The sequence below is a fragment of the Pongo pygmaeus genome, chromosome 15 (genome assembly GCF_028885625.2).
Source record: "Pongo pygmaeus isolate AG05252 chromosome 15, NHGRI_mPonPyg2-v2.0_pri, whole genome shotgun sequence".
Classification (NCBI taxonomy): domain Eukaryota; kingdom Metazoa; phylum Chordata; class Mammalia; order Primates; family Hominidae; genus Pongo; species Pongo pygmaeus.
In genome coordinates, this window is record NC_072388.2 from 20136099 (window position 1) to 20158503 (window position 22405).

The 22405-nt window shown below is 40.5% G+C and overlaps 1 protein-coding gene and 1 pseudogene across 1 annotated transcript in view; both read left to right on the forward strand.

The window, feature by feature from the left end:
* LOC129013230 (sal-like protein 4) overlaps positions 1 to 9777 on the forward strand; it is a 33001-nt pseudogene extending 23224 nt beyond the window's left edge.
* LOC129012897 (T cell receptor alpha chain MC.7.G5-like) overlaps positions 1 to 22405 on the forward strand; it is a 595859-nt gene that overhangs the window by 27494 nt on the left and 545960 nt on the right. The gene's annotated exons all lie outside the window — the stretch shown is intronic.

Consider the following 22405-nt stretch of genomic DNA (forward strand, 5'->3'; position numbering starts at 1 on the left):
ACCCAGCTAATGTTTTGTATTTTTAGTAGAGACGGGGTTTCACCGTGTTAGTCAGGATGGTCTCGATCTCCTGACCTTGTGATCCACCCGCCTTGGACTCCCAAAGTGCTGGGATTACAGGCGTGAGCCACTGCGCCCGGCCCAAACGTTACTGCACGTCTTAACACCAAGGAGAAATGAAGCTCTTCATTTTGCTCAGAACTAACTTCACCACCTGGTCACATTCTCCGTATGCAATTACAGAGTTATTCACGTCTCAGGTAAAAAAAAAATATATATATATATCCAAAGAATGAAAGCTAAAAATGAGATAGCTCCAAAATTCTACCTTTCAGAAAAAAACTGTATTATGGAATCATGTGATGTAGGATGCTTTCTACTACACATTTACCCAACAGTATATTGAGAAACAATTACTTACAGAATGTTATTTATAGTTTAACATTATACATTCTAATGATGATATCGTAATGTATGATTTTAATAATACTTTAAGTGATTCCATTTTGTTGGCTATTTAGATTGTCTTAATTATTTACTGTAACAAATAATGCTGAGATGAACACACATATTTAGCTATTTCATGATTTCCTAGATTATTTCCAGGAGTTGAATACCTGATACTTACCCTTAAATTTTTCAAGTATTGCTCCCTGACCATTTTTGTGACCCTGGAATATAGCATATTTTTCTTCTGCAACCAATAAACACTCTTGTAAGTGCCCCGATTCACAAAATTTTATGTATCTATCTAGCTACTAATGACTATCCAGCTTTTTTTTCTACCTCCTAGCTACTTTCCTGTCATGAGTAAGCTATCACTGGGAGCTTCCTTATGATCTAACTGCTGATGATTCCATGTGGCCTCTATTTCCTACAGTCCTGCATTAAATTCATGTGCAGATTAACTGTCATAAAACTACTTAACAGTCATGCCCTTTTGCTGTTGTTTGAAGATATTAGATAGAAATAAACCTGGTGGATCTGTTTGCATCTGGAACTCCAAATGGAAAGATATTCTTCCTTTTAAAAGGAATTCCTATCATCGATGTGCAAATAATAATACTAAAAAAGAGAGGAAAATGGTGTGTGTGTGTGTTTTAGAGAGAAAGAGGAGAGGGAAATAGAGACAGGGAGAAGGAAACAGAGAGAGAGAGAGAGTCAGAGATAGAGAAGGGTGGAATTATGTAAATTATGTAGCCAAGTCATCAAGTAATAAACTAACTAAACAGTTAAACCACAAAAACCCTAGAAGAAAACGTAGGCATTACCATTCAGGACATAGGCATGGGCAAGGACTTCATGTCTAAAACACCAAAAGCAATGGCAACAAAAGCCAAAATTGACAAATGGGATCTAATTAAACTCAAGAGCTCCTGCACAGCAAAAGAAACTACCATCAGAGTGAACAGGCAACCTACACAATGGGAGAAAATTTTCACAACCTACTCATCTGACAAAGGGCTAATATCCAGAATCTACAATGAACACCAACAAATTTACAAGGAAAAAACAAACAACCACATCAAAAAGTGGGCAAAGGATATGAACAGACACTTCTTAAAAGAAGACATTTATGCAGCCAAAAAACACATGAAAAAATGCTCACCATCACTGGCCATCAGAGAAATGCAAATCAAAACCACAATGAGATACCATCTCACACCAGTTAGAATGGCAATCATTACAAAGTCAGGAAACAACAGGTGCTGGAGAGGATGTGGAGAAATAGGAACACTTTTACACTGTTGGTGGACTGTAAACTAGTTCAACCATTGTGGAAGTCAGTGTGGCGATTCCTCAGGGATCTAGAACTAGAAATACCATTTGACCCAGCCATCCCATTACTGGGTATATACCCAAAGGACTATAAAGCATGCTGCTATAAGGACACATGCACATGTATGTTTATTGTGGCATTATTCACAATAGCAAAGACTTGGAACCAACCCAAATGTCCAACAATGATAGACTGGATTAAGAAAATGTGGCACATAGACACCATGGAATACTATGCAGCTACAAAAAAGGATGAGTTCATGTCCTTTGTGGGGACATGGATGAAATTGGAAATCATCATTCTCAGTAAACTATCGCAAAAACAAAAAACCAAACACCGCATATTCTCACTCATAGGTGGGAATTGAACAATCAGAACACATGGACACAGGAAGGGGAACATCACACTCTGGGGACTGTTGTGGGGTAGGGGGAGTGGGGAGGGATAGCATTGGGAGATATACCTAATGCTAGATGACGAGTTAGTGGGTGCAGCGCACCAGCATGGCACATGTATACATATGTAACTAACCTGCACATTGCGCACATGTACCCTAAAACCTAAAGTATAATAATAATAAAAAAAAATTTTGTAAAACATATGGGAGGAAAATAAGTAGAGTGTTCCAGAGAAATATTATATTAAAGAAAAAAGATGTTTAAGTAGTTTACAAAGGAATAAATTAAAGATTTGAAACAAGGAAAATAAATCCTAGAATCTGGTGCAGGAAACAGTAATAATGAGAGATACTCAAAAGAGGATTCTCAACATTTAGCAGAAATTTAAAAATACAAGACCTGAAACAATAGATTACCTATCTTATTTAAGGGCTATTTCCAATCTATTTGTTTTATACACATTTTGCAAAAATCCCCAAACATATATTCTGGTCTATAAGCCTTTGTTGGTTCTTTCCAAAGTCCAATTCAATAGGAAATGTTGCAGTTAATATCTTTTACACATCTATGTCTATGTCTACATTTATGTATAGATTTTAAAAATTCCTGTTACACCTATAAAAGTGAGCACCATAGAGTCAGGAAATACGTATGTATTGTACACCATTAGCTAGGTCTTGCCACCTAGTGATTGAACGTTAAATATTTGCTGATCGAAAATCAAATGTATTGATAGCATTAACAGGTATACAGTTTTATCCTTTGGATGCTGTTAGATAAGTATAGATCAATTATTTTATGAATTTGTCCTTTTCTCATCACCACGAGAACATTCCTTATATTTACATGTGTCATATATCTCCTTTCCGTTTTTACACAATTTTCTCATGAGGTGCTATTTCTCGGTTTGCAGTTTAGATGGTCTCCACCTTGTTGGCATTGACAGCGGCATCATGATCACCTGAGTGATTCTATGCAAAGGTTTATACCTGATTTGGTTTCTTGCAGACTTGGAAGTTTGTCCTATATATGTATGCTGATTCTTTTTGGCTTTGGCCAGTGATGGCATCCCTCTGTCTTATCTCTTTTCTGGTTTATTCTGGGAGTTTTAGAATTTGAGCCTCAAATATTTACTTATTGTGGCTGGAGATATGAGTTCTATAAAATTAAGAGCAATCATATAGGGACTAGGCTGAAAGAAAATCACAGTTGTCTCAGTTCTCTCTGAGTCCCCATACTTTTCCCTTCCATCTTAAATTCTGTGGAACAAACAAAATTATTCTTGTATGTAGTGTTGTCATACAGCATCTGCTGCCCTTGTGTACAACTGGATGGGGTCACACAGTCTGTTGCCATTTGTCTGTGTATTGCCATGACTTGCTTTTCTTCTTTTTATGTTTTTTTCTTTCCCTTTGAGTGACCTACTTGATTTACTTAATTTCTGGGTGGATATTCCCTCCATTACAAGTCCTAGCCTAAGACTTAAGGAAAATGAGCTTGCTTTTCTACTTTCCTGACTCTGGTTCCAAAGGCTGAATTATTTCAATTGAAATAAAAACTTGTTGATTCTTAACCCTTAAGAAGACTTTCAGAAAGTATTATCCTCAATTGTAATATTGGTCTTTTCAAAATTCACCCATGAGAGCAAAATCAGAACCCTGTTCCGCGAAGAAGCATGACTACATCCCAGGGAGCCAGGCCATTTGGCCTTGAAACTGTGATTGTGAAAAGAGGTAGATGAAAGCATATGACTTTCACAAAAAGTAATGACAAAAAGAGGGATTTCTTATTCTTGGGACAATTTGGAGAGAATTAGTCTTTTCTTCAGGAAACATGTGCCTAAATATCAGAAAAGAAGTCATAGAAGCAGAAAGAAAATCTCATTTTCAGTTCATTTTGATGACTTAAAGATGGATGGGCAATTTTCCTGCGGAATATTAAGTTTTAAAAGAACATAAATTTTAGGAAAAGTTTCCAGTTATTCTCAATAATAAGACAGATATAAAACTATTTTCCAAATCTATAATAAAAAATTGCCCTGTAGTAAATGACAGGAAATTTCTGAAGGTGATGGGTTGAAAAGGGTTTGATGTGGTTCCTATATTTCTAAATTAAATTTTCAGGTGAATAATCACAGTGAGATAAAAAGGAAATTTTTCAGCCTCAAAATATAAAAGGTTTTTAAGTCATCTATTAAAAGACTTTGATATACATTTTGGTTATTCAAAGCAGAATAACCACTGTACAATTCCATTTATATAACATTCATGAAATAACAAAATTGTAGGGATTAATAACAGATTAGTGATTATCAGGGGTTATGACTGGGGAGAAGGAATAGCTATGGCTATTAAGATAAAAATAATGACCCATTCCTCCTTTCCAAAAAATCTATTTAAAAATACACATCATAAAAAATAAACTCAAAGTGAACCATGAAATTAAATGTAAAATGTAAAACTGTGAAATTTTAGGAAAAAATAAAGAAAATCTTCAAGATGCAGAGCCAAGCAAAGAGTTCTTAGGTTTGACACCAAAAGCGCAATACACACACACATATACACACACAAATTGGATTTCATCAAAATTTAAAACTTTCGCTCTGTAAAAGATCCTGTTAAGAAGATCAAATGATAAACTACAGACTGGGAGTAAATCGTTAAAAACCAGGTATCTGACACAGAGTTGTGGCTAGAATATATAAAGAATTCCCAAAATGAAACAGTAAAAAAAAAAAAGAAGTTAGAAAATAGGCAAAAAGCATTAAACAGATTTCACTTTGAGGACATACATATTGCAAATAAGCATATGAGAAGATGATCAACATTATCAGCTATCAATGAAATGCAAATTAAAACCACAATGAGATATTATTATATACCTATCAGAATGGCTGAAATAAAAAATAAAGATAACATCAAATGCTGTTGAAAATTTAGGGAAACTGGATCACTAATATGTTGTTGGTAGGGGTATAAAATGATACAGGCACTCTGGAAAATAGTTTAGCAATTTCTTATAAAATTATGCATGCCTTACCACATGACCCAGCAATTACACTCTTTGGGACTTATGCTAGAGCAACAAAAGCTTATATTCACACCAAAACCTGTATATGAATATTAATAGCAGCTTTATTAATCACAGCCCAAATCTGGAAACAACCCAGATGTCTTCCAGTGGGCGAATGGTTAAGCAAACTGTGGCACATTCATAACATAGTCTATTATATAGCAATACAGAGGAACAAAAACATTTATACACACAATAACTTGCATAGATATCATGCTTTTATCCCTCATGCAGAGTGAGAAAAGCCAATTTTAAAAGATTACTACTGCACAATTCCATTTATATGACATTATTGCAATAACAAAATTGTAGGGGTAAGTAACAGATTAGTGATTGTCAGGGATTAATGATGTGGGGAGGGGATGGGTGTGGCTGTGTGAAGGAGTAGCATGAGGAAAGCTGTGATTGTGAAACTGTTGTGAGTCTTGACTGTGGCAGTGGTTACATGAATCTATACAGATGATAAAATTGCATAGAACCATACACATACAAATTAGTGCATGCACAACTTCAGAAACCTAAATAAGCTCTACAGATTATACCAATGTTAATGTCTTGGTTTAGATTCTGTTCTATAGCTACACAAGTTGTTATCGTTGGGGAGGCTAAGTGAAGAATACCTGAGACCTCTCTGTACAGTTTTTGAAATTCTAATTCTATAATTATTTCAAATAAAAAATAAAAATATTTTTAAAAATTAAACAAAACTTTGCATAAAACTCACAATTCTAAATCACCTTCTGTGGCTCTGTTACCCATCTATCACACATTCAGTCTAGGTTCTCTTAGTTCCTGCACTAATAAATATAAACATAAATTGTCCCTGCACTATAAATAGCCCTGCCCCAATCTTGCATTTATCTTTCATCTTTTTCACCTTTTTTCTTAGGTACGTATATTCAGAAACAGAGAAAAACTGCCTATTGAAAATGATTTGTAAGAGTCAGAGTTTGCTAACGTGGGTAAAATAAATCAAATCAGTGAATGATGAATTATATGCAAGCTAGTGTAATGATTTGTAGATAACTGAGAAATTATCTTATTCTCAAAAAAAGTCAACGAACCACGTGTTTATACTGTTAGTACAGTATATGCTGGGTAACTTTTTTTTCTGCTGAATGGAAGAAGGGTTGGAGGAGCATCAAAATTAATGGGGACTAGGAGCAGACTGCTATTGGCACAAATCCAAAGAGAATTCGTATAAGTAATGGATAATTCAACGAGATAAGCACATATTTAATGACAAAATTTACCTACAAAATTATTGGCATATGATAAACACATCGCAATTATAAAATCCAGTGGTGTGTCATAGAATCAAACTAATTAGGCAATACTAGTTTTGCCATGATATCTTAGCCTAGTATTGCTAATTTCAATGTTCTTGGAAAAACAGTTTAGGGGTTATGTCAGAATATTATTGAGGTTAATTTTCATTAGGTAACTACTCTTTTAATTCAGTTTTAATAAGGTAACTACTCTTATTTTTGTAGTAGTGGGTATTGTCTAAATTATGATTACCTTGAAATTTTTATACATTTATTTGAAACTAGACATGCTCATTCAAAAATTTAAATGAAGACTAAACATGTAGAAAATGAGAAACAGTCTTAAAACAGAAGGGCAATAGAGTGGAGACAAGTTCAATCATGCATTAAATAATATTATTAAGCTGAAATAATTAAAAATAGTTGGCAATAGTGAAAGTATAACTAGATAGATTGATAGATCAGAAGACAGAAACAAATTACATAGAGAAAATTACTATACTGCAAAAGTATTACTAATCAGGGAGAAAATAATAGATTTTTGAGCACATAATATTGAGTCAATTGTCCAGCCACTTGAAAAAAATTAACCCCTTACCTTATTCCTTAGATCAAAATAACTCCAAATGATAGGCTTAAAAGATTAAATATAAACACACCAGAAATTTTCAGGATTTAAAAAAGTAAGCTTAGAGTGGGTCAGGTTTTCTAAGCAAGACCAAAATTTCAGGAGATATTATAAAGATGAATGCATTTGAATATACCATAAGTAAGAGATATATGAAAGCAAATATTTCTACATGGCAAAAATACAATAAACAAGCAAAAACTAAATGCCAAAATGGAATAAAAAGCTTCAAAATATAAAGTCACCTAAAACATGACTTTAATATATAAAGAGCTTTAGTAAACCAACAAAAAATTAACTCTCCAAAAGAAAATTGTGCTAATACTATAATAGCTAATGTTACTTATTTGTTATGTTTTAGCCACTATTTTATTTTTTATCTAGGTAGTGTGTAATCTACCTATCTACCTATGTATCTATCATTATCAATCAATATATATCTGTTGATTTCAATACATATTTCAAGTGATTCTCACAGTAATTATTTAAGGTATGTACTGTTCTTTCTCCACCATCCAATGATAAAACTAAGTTCAAAGATAAAACTAAGTCACAGAAAATCTCTGAGCAATTTTTTCATGCAAAATAAATCATAGAGCTAGAGTTTGATCAGTGGTATTCTGTCTCCAAAATGAACACTTAAACATAATTTTCAATAGACTATTCAAAGAGAGACATACAAATGGATTTTAAAATTATTTTTTCAACCCAGGCTTCAGTAATAATAGAGAAAATTTTGAAGTGGTATTCTGAATTAGCATTTTTCACCTATTAACTTCATAAAGATAAAAATGTTTAATAATACATTGTGTTGGCAAGGAAGTGAAGCTGACACTCACACATTATAAATATATAAAGTGCTACTGCTTGTTAGAAGCATTTTGGCAATATTTATTAAATGAAAAATGCATGGGTTCTCTGTTATCATTTACATATTTTCAATAATTTTTATAAATATATTTGTTCATGTTGGCAAACATCTTTTTATGGGGATAATCATTTCACCATAATCTTTTGTAGTAAAAGACTGGGAAATGAAAACACAAAAATGCAAAACTCTTTAAATATAATATAGTACAGCCAAACAACGGAATACTATGTGGCCGTTTTGCATGGACAAAAAACAAGGCACAGAATGATATGTATGTTTGTCTGAAAATAATGAGTATGTACATGTATGAGAGTGTTTGAAAGAACAGATGCATAGATGCCTCTATAATGAGAACTGTGATACTGAAGGACAGATGAGGAGGAAAGACTTACTTTTGCTGTGTATTATTAATTTTGTGTAAAATATTTATAATTTGCATGGAATAATCTCCCTCGCAGCACACACACACACACACACACACACACACACACACACACAGTGACTTTCAGGTCTCTCTGAGGTCCAGAAATGGAGACCTCTTTTTTCTCCCTGCCATGCTTTTTCAAAACTTCCTTCCTTCTAAGATCTATCAATTTTGTGACCCTGAATTTTGGTCACAGTTGGTCTCAATCCTGTAGTCACACAGAAAATTATTTGAAGACATGGATTTCTTAATTTATGTTCCAAATTCTCTGCACATTGCATCAGAGAGGTTTCTAGACACATCCACAAGCTATTTGAGCCCCTCAACCCCATCTTTTATTTTCAGAGCTCTAGTCTTTTTAAGGTTTCACCTGCTGAGGTTTTAAGATTTTAAGGTTTCACCTGCTGAGGTTCTTGTGTATTTTAGTGAGAAATATAGTTTAGTGAGAAATATAATTACACCTACCAGTTGGGTTCAACTCCTTTATAATCTCTGGTTGCAGCTTAGCTTTAAAAACCATTCAAAAAACAATCTAGAGAATTAAGAGTCCAAGTAAAATAAGGGTTTTCTGATTGCCACTTTAAACCTCATATGCACTATGCCCACCAAATATGAAGAATATTTTTCTTGGTAGGTGGCATGAAATGGGTACTGTGGGACAGTACTGTGGCCATGACGTAGCAGTAGCTCAATTTACTCTCATTCTGCAACTGCCTTTAATTTCAAAAGCATGAAAATTACTAGAGGACTTGCATTTGATTGGTTGAGCAGCCAACAGAAAGGCTCTTTCCTGCATTAGAGAATATGAACTAAGATACAGAAGTAGCGCCTCTGAGAAAAGAAGGTTGGAATTATCGTAATTTGTCTCTAGGCTGAGATACCAGCATGGAGAAAATGTTGGAGTGTGCATTCACAGTCTTGTGGCTTCAGCTTGGCTGTAAGTTGGAGGTTAAGAAATGAGAACCATTCATGCAAAGCTGAGGAAGAGAGATGAAGATTTAATCTCAGCTCATTCAGTTTTCCTGTTGGAATTTTTCAAAGCTGCTAAACTAAAAGCTTTGTATAATTTCTGATTTTGCTTTCCTGAACAGGGTTGAGTGGAGAAGACCAGGAGAAGAGTCCTGAGGCCCTGAGACTCCAGGAGGGAGAGAGTAGCAGTCTCAACTGCAGTTACACAGTCAGCGGTTTAAGAGGGCTGTTCTGGTATAGGCAAGATCCTGGGAAAGGCCCTGAATTACTCTTCATCCTGTATTCAGCTGGGGAAGAAAAGGAGAAAAAAAAGGCTAAAAGCCACATTAACAAAGAAGGAAAGCTTTCTGCACATCACAGCCCCTAAATCTGAAGACTCAGCCACTTATCTCTGTGCTGTGCAGGCACAGTGTTCCCCAGGTACCTGCAACTTGTATCAAAACCCTGCAGCTAGGGATCTGAAATGATGGCAGAAGCATCTCTGCTGTTCTTCCTCTTGAAGGAGTATTTATTTAATGCCCAGGACCTTTTTCCAAATGGTCCTTTGGAGAATGAAGTCATGAGACAAAGTCAGAGGGCACGGACTACTGTTCATTCTGTCCAGGCATCCTAGACAGTCCCTTGTGCATGTTAATGGGTCATTCTACTCTTAATAACATCCCAGAACTTCCCTCACATAAATTCAGAAGGGCCAGATGTAATATGAAGAGTCCTGGTTTCCAGTTGTGGACCACTTGGAAAAAGACTGCACAGGTGCATACACTCCCTGCCGAAAAAAAAAAAAATGTGTGTATGTGTCTGTGTTGTCTCACAATAATCTGGTCACATTAATATAAGTAAATCTTTTTCATTTTAATATAGTCTTCTTGAAACCCACATCTCCACCAGCCACATCTCTATATTTCTCATCCCTTCAACATCAAATTACTTGAAAGAATTGTCTGGACTCATTCTCTTAATTTCCATTCTTCAGTTTCATTCAGCCCCTGTTAGCATCACTCCAAGGGAAGTTCTCACTTTAGCAGTTTTGGTATTGATAAGGCTATCAGATATTTTTCAGTACACATCTTGTCTAAGATTTTCAGCAGTCTTTCCTCCCTTCTCATTAAAATAAATGTTACTTTAATCAAAATAATACTCACATACATTTACAAAACCCAACAGCACTGTCTGACACCCCAGTCAGGTCTCCCCACTCTCAGGTGGTGGTACTCACATTTATCTGAACATTTAAAAATGCTGTTTGTTCGCTTTCTTCTCTTTCTTTTTGAAATTGAGGTACAACACATAATAAGGTGAATAAAATTTTAGCTTACAGCTCAATGGAATTTTACACTTCTTTGTATCTGGGTAACACCATCCAGACCTACATATTGAAATGTTCCATTACTCCAGAAGATTTCCACATGCCCCTTCCAATTCAACGGCCCTTCCCCCACTCTCCACCTGGAGTAACCATGATTCTGCCTTTCATCATTTGGTCTTACACTTTGTGTGACTGGAATTATATTGTACAGCCTATATTCTACTGTCTCAATTTCTTCTCTCAATATCATATTTTTGAAATTTATTAATATTGCTGTATGCACGTTATTTTTAAGTTTATATGTAAAATTCCCCTGTATCAATCTGTAATAATTTATTTTTCCATTCTTCTTGAAATAGACATTTGGGTTTTTTAAATTGTTTACAGTTTTGTGCCATCATGGAAAATGTTGCTATAAACATTTATTTAAATTTTATTTGGTGGGCATATAAACTCACTATTCTTGGGTAATTCCACTGGAATGGACTTGAATGGACTTAACTAGGCCATAAAATAGGCATATATTTAGCTTTAGTGGTTATTATCAAATGTATTTCGAAAGGTTCTGAAGTTGTATGCTCTTATGAACAATGTTGGGGAGTTTTAGTTACTCCATGTCTTCACCAAAAAATGGTATCAGGTTTCTTTTTGTTTGTTTTTTAATTTAAGCCATTATGGTGACATGCAGTGGTATCTCATAAAATTGTGGTTTTAATTTGCTTTTCCTGAAGAATAATGATGCTGAGCACCTTTTCTTATGTTCATTGTCCATCTGGATATTCCTTTCTGTCTAGTACCTGTTCAAGTCGTTTGCTTATTTGTTTGTTTATTGTTCACATGTAGGCATTCTTCATAGATTCTGGCTATAAGCCCCTGTCAAAACCATCTATTGTGAATTCTCTACTAATCCATTACTTGACTCCTCACTTTCATAATGATTTTCTTTGAGATACAGAAATTCCTAGTTTTGATAAAGTCCAAATAACTATTTATTTTTCTTTATTGGTTAGTAGTTTTTGTGCCCTATTGAGAAATCTTTCCCTACTTCAAGTAACAGACACACTTTTTTTCATGTAGGTCCATTTTCCACCTCAAATCAATTTTCATGATGCTATGCAAAAGGTGTCAAGGTTCCTATTGCCCCATGACCATTTAATGAAAAGATCTTCCTTTCCCCCATTAAATTGCAGTGGTGTTTGAGTCATAAATCAAGTGATCCTACATGTATAGCTCTATTTCTGCACTCTATTTTGTTTCATCTGTTAGTTCAGCCTCCCAGCTATCTCATAATGTGCTTATTAATATAGCTTTAGAATAGAATTTGAAACTCATCAGTGTTTTTTCTTCATTTGTGTTCTTCCCCTTATTATTTTATCCATTCTATGTCCTTTCTGAATCCATACAAATTTTAGAATTAGTTTCCAAATTCTAAATCATTTTCAAATCTACAAAATTTCCCTTGCAGTTTTGATTGGTATTGCATTAAGCTTATAGATAACTTTGAGGAGAATTGCTACCTCAAAAATATTGAGTCATTGTGTCAAAAACATAGACGGTCTACCTGCTAAGGTCATCTAATGTCTTAAGCAATGATTTTAGTTCTCAATGTAGTGATTTGCACATCCTGTATCAGATTTACTTCCATGTATAGACATTTCATGCAGATTTTGAAATTTTATTTTCTAATTGTTGCTGGTGTATAGAAATACAATTGGTTTTTACATATTGACCTTATATTCATTGAACTTGCTACACTTACTAATTTTAATCATTTGGTCATACATTATTCTGGATTCTCTAAGTCCACAATCATGCCACCTGCAAACGAAGAAAAATTTGTTTCTTGCGTTATAATCTTTGTATCTTATTTATTTTCCTTTCCTTCCTTATTGGGCAGACTTAGTGGAAGAGCTGGCCACTCTATTTAGATCTGCTTATCATCCCAGGGAGGCAGGAACTTAAAACTGTAAGAGATATAAAGTGAGCGAGTGGTTTATGGAGTTCTAGCTATTGAGTCAAAGTAATGACTAATGCCCTACTTATAAATGGACTCTAAACAACAGAATCAGCTCTTTCCACCCCCGCTTTGTGGAGAAGAAATGCAGGGAGGCCTAGAAACAAGGGAGCAGAAGTAGAAGCTTCCTGATTTAGGAAGAGAGGCACAAGCGTTATTTTACCCACGTCATCTGGTTTTGTTGTATTTAACCCTTTGGGTTTACAGCCTTACAGTTTGCCCAATGTATTCAGGTGAAGCAATACAAAAATCACCGAAGGATTCATGCTTTACCTGGTACCAATTTTGTCATTCTCATCATCATCTTTATCGTCACAAAAACTATGAAGTAATATTAACCCATTTCTCAGATTGGGAAACTGAGGCTTACATAAGTTTTGAGATGAAAGCATTTCTGAGATAAAGTAAATGCTGCAGGTATCATAAAATAAGATGAAGAAAAATACATGAAACTCCAGAGTTAACCAACTAGACAGCACTTCTCTAATTTTACTGTACATTTAAGAATCACATGAAGAGTTTATTTTAAAAATGCTTTATTTCCATAGATTCTGATTCTATAGGTCTGACACAGGGTCAGGAGTCTGCTTTTTATAGTGAGTTGTCTAATGATTTTGATCATTAGATCTGGAGATCTTACTTTGAAAAACACTGCAGTTGGGAGAGTACTGCATTTCAGGAGGATGGATGAATAGACATGCAGGTGACTTTGTGATAACTTAGATAACAGGGCTTAGGGAACCAGGAAACACACCTGGGAATGCCTTAATGTGGGTTATGCCTATTCTGATTAAACTATATCCTATCATAATTAGTAGAAGATACTTTGTTTTGATGATAAAGAAGGCAATGATTTTTGTTTCAACAACAGAAAGAAATTTATTTATGATTTCAAAAGCAGCAGAGAGATTAGGGGATAGACAAGCGTTTTAGTTGCAGACTTTCCAAGAAGAAAATAGGCTAAAACAATATATGAGATTCTCCACTATGAATTAAAGCTTTTTCATTCTTTATTGTCAATTAAAAAATAAAACTTCTATATATTTTAAAGGCCATAAGCCAATTATCTTAGTGTTTCCTTCAATGTTCTAAAATTTAGACACATTTTATCTAATTATTTTATTTACTCTTTTTACACTCTCTGGATTCTTTACAACATTTTAACTTTCTATTAAAGAAAGTTGGTTGCAATACCGCTAAAGCTGTTTATTACAGAATATAGCAAATAGTGCTCCAAACTCCGCCTTTAACATGCTCATAATAATTCCAGTATAGAACATGCTAATGCTCATTATTGTTTAATGAGCATGGTTATCTTCTGCTGCATCCTCATAGCTAGGCTTTCCTTTTCCTGAATCCATGATGAGTTTGGTTGGTATGAGGACTGTAATTGAATTTTGTCCCCAAAGCTCATCTAATATTATATTCCTAATATTACTGGAATACAAATATGTCTATTTATATTTATATATTTATAATCTATATGTTATACATTACATATTTATATTTATTTATATGTTATATGACATCTAATTATTGGAATATATATTTATTTTGTCTTTTGGAGAATTTGCTATGGAATCAAACAGACTTCTTTTTCCCATGAGATCAATAGGATATATTGTGGGACATTTTCTGTTATGAATTTGGCAAATAGGACCCAAAGCTAGGAACCAAGAGTCATTAGGCATCCACTATTTTTCATTAAGAATGGCTCACATTTTAAGCACAGCTGCACTTCTCAAAAATTTTTTTAAATAAAAAAAATTAAAAAAAGAATGGCCCGCAGTTGGACATTCTCTGTAGAGTTAAGCAGCAGCAACTGAACAGGCTTTGCAACCTCCAATTCTCACCTCTTAGCTGGTGTAAGGAGGTAGCGAGGGATGGGAGGAGTCAAGAAGAGAATATCATCAGAGTATTCCCCTTTTCCCACAAGCCACTTGAGGGATCAATACTCCAAAATAATTACTTCCAAAGACAGAGATCTGCTGCATAAAAAAGGAACATTGTATGACATTTTCGTCTTTGTTCTGAAGCAGATTTTGACCTATGTTTACATCTACTTAAGCAGAAGACAAGGAAACTGGAGAGAGATGGTGGAGTGGAGAGGGGCAGCCATGGCCTGCCTGGGTTTCTGCACTGGGCATGGTGAGGAGGCACGTGTATTCTGTGGGCAGGTGCCGCCTCTGAGGTGCCAGGGCTGAGCTGTCCTGCCAGAGCTTCACCCAGAGAAGAAAGTAAGGGGCTGTGGAGGGTTCTCCTGAAGGAGGGGCTGACAGGAAAGGGAGACACCTCCCTTGAGGAGTCCCTGAGGTCCCCTGGGTGCTCTCTCATGGGGACACTCACCACACACAGGCATCAGTGGTCGGCCAGGGAAGTAACAACACTAGAGGTGCACAGTGGTTAAGTAAGAACAGTTTTGTTGCTTCATCCCCTTAATCTTTTTCTTTCACCTTAATCCCGAGAAGTTAAAATCAAAGAAAAAGGAGGGAAGAAGAGAACGAAGTAGGCCATGTCCACCTCACTGTAGCTCGGGATCAGGCCTGAAGTGTGGAGAGCAGAGGAAAGGTAAAGACTGGAGTGTTAAACAGAACTGCCCTGAGGTTTATTTAACCACTGAAAGTGGCCCAGAGGTTTACAGTTTTTTTTCTTAGACCTCTTCAAGGGCATAAGGACCAGGGCCCCTCTGAAGGAGCCGACCATGGTTAATCCTCTTTTTTTTTTTTAAATTATTATTATACTTTAGGTTTTATGGTACATGTGCGCAATGTGCAGGTTAGTTACATATATATACATGTGCCATGCTGGTGCACTGCACCCACTAACTCGTCATCTAGCATTAGGTATATCTCCCAATACTATTCCTCCCTCCTCCCCCTACCCCACAACAGTCCCCGAAGTGTGATGTTCCCCTTCCTGTGTCCATGTGTTCTCATTGTTCAATTCCCACCTATGAGTGAGAATATGCAGTGTTTGGTTTTTTGTTCTTGCGATAGTTTACGGAGAATGATGACTTCCAATTTCATCCATGTCCCCACAAAGGACATGAACTCATCATTTTTTATGGCTGCATAGTATTCCATGGTGTATATATGCCACATTTTCTTAATCCAGTCTACCATTGTTGGACATTTGGGTTGGTTCCAAGTCTTTGCTATTGTGAATAGTGCTGCAATAAACATACGTGTGCATGTGTCTTTATAGCAGCATGATTTATAGTCCTTTGGGTATATACCCAGTAATGGGATGGCTGGGTCAAATGGAATTTCTAGTTCTAGATCCCTGAGGAATAGCCACACTGACTTCCACAATGGTTGAACTAGTTTACAGTCCCACCAACAGTGTAAAAGTGTTCCTATTTCTCCACATCCTCTCCAGCACCTGTTGTTTCCTGACTTTTGAATGATTGCCATTCTAACTGGTGTGAGATGGTATCTCATTGTGGTTTTGATTTGCATTTCTCTGATGGCCAGTGATGATGAGCATTTTTTCATGTGTTTTTTGGCTGCATAAATGTCCTCTTTTGAGAAGTGTCTGTTCATGTCCTTCGCCCACTTTTTGATGGGGTTGTTTGTTTTTTTCTTGTAAATTTGTTTGAGTTCATTGTAGATTCTGGATATTAGCCCTTTGTCAGATGAGTAGGTTGCGAAAATTTTCTCCCATTTTGTAGGTTGCCTGTTCACTCTGATGGTAGTTTCTTTTGCTGTGCAGAAGCTCTTGAGTTTAATTAGATCCCGTTTGTCAATTTTGGCTTTTGTTGCCATTGCTTTTGGTGTTTTAGACATGAAGTCCTTGCCCATGCCTATGTCCTGAATGCTATTGCCTAGATTTTCTTTTAGGGTTTTTTTTTTTTTTTTTTTTTTTTTTTTTTTTTTTTAGGTGGACACATCTATTTCTTTATTATTATTATTATTATTATTATTTTTTTTTTTTACAAATGACTTATGAATTTATGAGAGACAAATGTCATAAGTTATTAAGAAAACAGAAATGTCACAGTGTTTTTCACTCACATTGATAGTATTGAGTCTTGATAAGGATGAAGGAAACATTGTGCCTTTGGGAGAAGCATCAATGAGCACACTTGTTTTGGAGAGGGTAATCTATCTAAACTAACATTAAATTTTTAAAAAATGCCTATCTTTTGCTAGATAGTATCATTTCTAGATGTCTAATCTATAGAAATAGTCATACAAGTTCAAAAATAAATACAGAAGGATTGTCATCCTATCATAACATGAGATAACATTTTTTTAGAGAAAACCTGAACACTAATTAATGGAAAATTGTTACATAAATTGCAATGCATACATTTTTTTTTTTTTTTTTTTTAATTTATGAAGTATTTATTGATCGTTCTTGGGTGTTTCTCGGAGAGGGGGATATGGGAGGGTCATAGGATAATAGTGGAGAGAAGGTCAGGAGATAAACACATGAACAAAGGTCTCTGGTTTTCCTAGGCAGAGGTCCCTGCGGCCTTCTGCAGTGTTTGTGCCCCTGGGTACTTGAGATTAGGGAGTGGTGATGACTCTTAAAGGGCATGCTGCCTTCAAGCATCTGTTTAACAAAGCACATCTTGCACCGCCCTTAATCCATTTAACCCTAAGTTGACACAGCATATGTTTCAGAGAGCATGGGGCTGGGGGAAAGGCCATAGATCAACAGCACCCCAAGGCAGAAGAATTTCTCCTAGTCAGAACAAAATGGAGTCTCCTATGCCCACCCCATTCTACACAGACACAGCAACAATCTGATCTCTCCTTCCTTTCCCCACACTTCCTCCCCTTCTCTTCAACAAAACCGCCATCGTCCTCATGGCCCGCTCCCGATGGTCGCTGTCTCTTTGGAGCTGTTGGGTACACCTCCCAGACAGGGCAGCCAGGCAGAGGCGCTCCTCACGTCCCAGACAGGGCGGCCGGGCAGAGGCGCTCCTCGCTTCCCAGACGGGGCCGCCCGGGCAGAGGCGCTCCTCTCCTCCCAGACGGGGCGGCCGGGCAGAGGCTCTCCTCACATCCCAGACGATGGGCAGCCGGGTAGAGGCGCTCCTCACATCCCAGACGGGGCGGCCGGGCAGAGGCGCTCCTCACTTCCCCGACGGGGCCGCCCGGGCAGAGGCGCTCCTCGCTTCCCAGAAGGGGCCGCCCGGGCAGAGGCGCTCCTCGCTTCCCAGACGGGGCTGCCCGGGCAGAGGTGCTCCTCACTTCCCAGACGGGGCCGCCCGGGCAGAGGCGCTCCTCACTTCCTCCCAGACCGGGTGGCAGCCGGGCAGAGGTGCTCCTCACCTCCCAGACGGGGCGGCCGGGCAGAGGCGCTCCTCACCTCCCAGAGGGGGCGGCCGGGCAGAGGCGCTCCTCACTTCCCAGACGGTGTGGCGGCTGGGCAGAGGCGCTCCTCCCTTCCCAGATGGGGCAGCCAGGCAGAGGCGCTCCCCACTTCCTCCCAGACGGGGTGGCGGCCAGGCAGAGGCGCTCCTCACTTCCCAGAGGGGGCGGCCGGGCAGAGGTGCTCCTCACTTCCTCCCAGACGGGGTGGCAGCCGGGCAGAGGCACTCCTCACCTCCCAGACGGGGCAGCCGGGCAGAGGTGTTCCTCATCTCCCAGACGGGGCGGCCGGGCAGAGGTGCTCCTCATCTCCCAGACGGGGCGGCCGGGCAGAGGTGCTCCTCATCTCCCAGACGGGGCAGCCGGGCAGAGGTGCTCCACACTTCCTCCCAGACGGGGTGACGGCCGGGCAGAGGCACTCCTCACCTCCCAGACGGGGCGGCCGGGCAGAGGCGCTCCTCACCTCCCAGACGGAGTGGTCAGGCAGAGGCGCTCCTCACTTCCCATATGGGGTGGCGGCCGGGCAGAGGCGCTCCTCACTTCCCAGATGGGGCAGCCGGGCAGAGGCGCTCCTCACTTCCTCCCAGACGGGGTGGCGGCCAGGCAGAGGCGCTCCTCACTTCCCAGACGGGGCGGCCGGGCAGAGGTGCTCCTCACTTCCTCCCAGACGGGGTGGCGGCCGGGCAGAGGTGCTCCTCACCTCCCAGACGGGGCGGCCAGGCAGAGGCGCTCCTCCCTTCCCAGACGGAGTGGCCAGGCAGAGGCGCTCCTCACCTCCCAGAGTGGGCGGCCGGGCAGAGGCGCTCCTCACTTCCCAGAGTGGGCGGCCGGGCAGAGGCGCTCCTCACTTCCCAGAGTGGGCGGCCGGGCAGAGGCGCTCCTCACTTCCTCCCAGACGGGGTGGCGGCCAGGCAGAGGCGCTCCTCACCTCCCAGACGGGGCGGCCGGGCAGAGGCACTCCTCACCTCCCAGAGTGGGCGGCCGGGCAGAGGCGCTCCTCACTTCCCATAGGGGGTGGCAGCCGGGCAGAGGCGCTCCTCACTTCCCAGATGGGGCAGCTGGGCAGAGATGCTCCTCACTTCCTCCCAGATGGGGTGGCGGCCAGGCAGAGGCGCTCCTCACCTCCCTGAGGGGGCGGCCGGGCAGAGGCACTCCTCACCTCCCAGAGTGGGCGGCCGGGCAGAGGCGCTCCTCACTTCCCAGAGTGGGCGGCCGGGCAGAGGCGCTCATCACTTCCCATAGGGGGTGGCAGCCGGGCAGAGGCGCTCCTCACTTCCCAGATGGGGCAGCTGGGCAGAGGTGCTCCTCACTTCCTCCCAGACGGGGTGGTGGCCAGGCAGAGGCGCTCCTCACCTCCCAGGCGGGGCGGCCGGGCAGAGGCGCTCCTCACCTCCCAGGCGGGGCGGCCGGGCAGAGGCGCTCCTCACCTCCCAGAAGGGGTGGCTGGGCAGAGGCGCTCCTCACTTCCCACATGGGGTGGCAGCCGGGCAGAGGCGCTCCTCACTTCCCAGACGGGGTGGCGGCCAGGCAGAGGCGCTCCTCACTTCCCAGATGGGGCAACCGGGCAGAGGCGCTCCTCACTTCCTCCCAGACGGGGTGGAGGCCAGGCAGAGGCGCTCCTCACTTCCCAGACGGGGCGGCCGGGCAGAGGCGCTCCTCACTTCCTCCCAGACGGGGTGGCGGCCGGGCAGAGGCGCTCCTCACCTCCCAGACGGGGCGGCCGGGCAGAGGTGCTCCTCATCTCCCAGACGGGGCAGCCGGGCAGAGGCGCTCCTCACTTCCTCCCAGACGGGGTGGCGGCCGGGCAGAGGCGCTCCTCACCTCCCAGACGGGGCGGCCGGGCAGAGGTGCTTCTCATCTCCCAGACGGGGCAGCCGGGCAGAGGCGCTCCTCACTTCCTCCCAGACGGGGTGGCAGCCGGGCAGAGGCGCTCCTCACCTCCCAGACGATGGGCGGCCGGGCAGAGGCGCTCCTCACTTCCCAGATAGGGCGGCCGGGCAGAGGGGCTCCTCATATCCCAGACGATGGGCGGCCAGGCAGAGACGCTCCTCACTTCCTAGACGGGGTGGCGGCGGGGCAGAGGCTGTAATCTTAGCACTTTAAGAGGCCAAGGCAGGAGGCTGGTAGGTGGAGGTTGCAGAGAGCCGAGATCACACCACTGCACTCCAGCCTGAGCACCATTGAGCGTTGAGTTAGCGAGACTCCGTCTGCAATCCCAGCACCTCGGGAGGCTGAGGCGGGCAGATCACTAGAGGCCAGGAGCTGGAGACCAGCCCGGTCAACACGGCGAAACCCCGTCTCCACCAAAAATACAAAAACCATTCAGGCGTGGCGGCGCGCGCCTGCAATCCCAGGCACTCGGCAGGCCGAGGCAGGAGAATCACAGGAGCCCGAGGCAGGGAGGTTGCAGCGAGCCGAGATCACGGCAGTACAGTCCAGCTTCGATAACAGAGGGAGACCGAAAAAAGGGGAGACGGAGAGGGAGAGGGAGAGGGAGAGGGAGAGGGAGAGGGAGAGGGAGAGGGAGAGGGAGAGGGAGAGGGACTCTTTTAGGGTTTTTATGGTTTTAGGTCTAATGTTTAAGTCTTTAATCCATCTTGAATTAATTTTTGTATAAGGTGTAAGGAAAGGATCCAATTTCAGCTTTCTCCATATGGCTAGCCAGTTTTCCCAGCACCATTTATTAAATAGGGAATCCTTTCCCCATTTCTTGTTTTTCTCAGGTTTGTCAAAGATCAGATAGTTGTAGATATGTGGCGTTATTTCTGATGGCTCTGCTCTGTTCCATTGATCTATATCTCTGTTTTGGTACCAGTACCATGCTGTTTTGGTTACTGTAGACTTGTAGTATAGTTTGAAGTCAGGTAGTGTGATGCCTCCAGCTTTGTTCTTTTGGCTTAGGATTGACTTGGCGATGCGGGCTCTTTTTTGCTTCCATATGAACTTTAAAGTAGTTTTTTCCAATTCTGTGAAGAAAGTCATTGGTAGCTTGATGGGGATGGCATTGAATCTATAAATTACCTTGGGCAGTATGGCCATTTTGACAATATTGATTCTTCCTACCCATGAGCATGGAATGTTCTTCCATTTGTTTGTATCCTCTTTTATTTCCTTGAGCAGTGGTTTTTAGTTCTCCTTGAAGATGTCCTTCACATCCCTTGTAAGTTGGATTCCTAGGTATTTTATTCTCTTTGAAGCAATTGTGAATAGGAGTTCACTCATGATTTGGCTCTCTGTTTGTCTGTTATAGGTGTATAAGAATGCCTGCGATTTTTGTATGTTGATTTTGTATCCTGAGACTTTGCTGAAGTTGCTTATCAGCTTAAGGAGATTTTGGGCTGAGACAATGGGGTTTTCTAGATATACAATCATGTTGTCTGCAAACAGGGACAATTTGACTTCCTCTTTTCCTAATTGAATACCCTTTATTTCCTTCTCCTGCCTAATTGCCCTGGCCAGAACTTCCAACACTATGTTGAATAGAAGTGGTGAGAGAGGGCATCCCTGTCTTGTGCCAGTTTTCAAAGGGAATGCTTCCAGTTTTTGCCCATTCAGTATGATATTGGCTGTGGGTTTGTCATAGATAGCTCTTATTATTTTAGATATGTCCCATCAATACCTAATTTATTGAGAGTTTTTAGCATGAAGGGTTGTTGAATTTTGTCAAAGGGCTTTTCTGCATCTATTGAGATAATCATGTGGTTTTTGTCTTTGGTTCTGTTTATATGCTGGATTACATTTATTGATTTGCATATATTGAACCAGCTTTGCATCCCAGGGATGAAGCCCACTTGATCATGGTGGATAAGCTTTTTGATGTGCTGCTGGATTCTGTTTGCCAGTATTTTATTGAGGATTTTTGCATCAATGTTCATCAAGGATATTGGTCTAAAATTCTCTTTTTTGGTTGTATCTCTGCCCGGCTTTGGTATCAGGATGATGGTGGCCTCATAAAATGAGTTAGGGAGGATTCCCTCTTTTTCTATTGATTGGAATAGTTTCAGAAGGAATGGTACCAGTTCCTCCTTGTACCTCTGGTAGAATTTGGCTGTGAACCCATCTGGTCCTGGACTTTTTTTGGTTGGTAAGCTATTGATTATTGCCACAATTTCAGCTCCTGTTATTGGTCTATTCAGAGATTCAACTTCTTCCTGGTTTAGTCTTGGGAGGGTGTATGTGTTGAGGAATTTATCCATTTCTTCTAGATTTTCTAGTTTATTTGTGTAGAGGTGTTTGTAGTATTCTCCGATGGTAGTTTGTATTTCTGTGGGATCGGTGGTGATATCCCCTTTATCATTTTTTATTGCATCTATTTGATTCTCTCTTTTTTTCTTTATTAGTCTTGCTAGCGGTC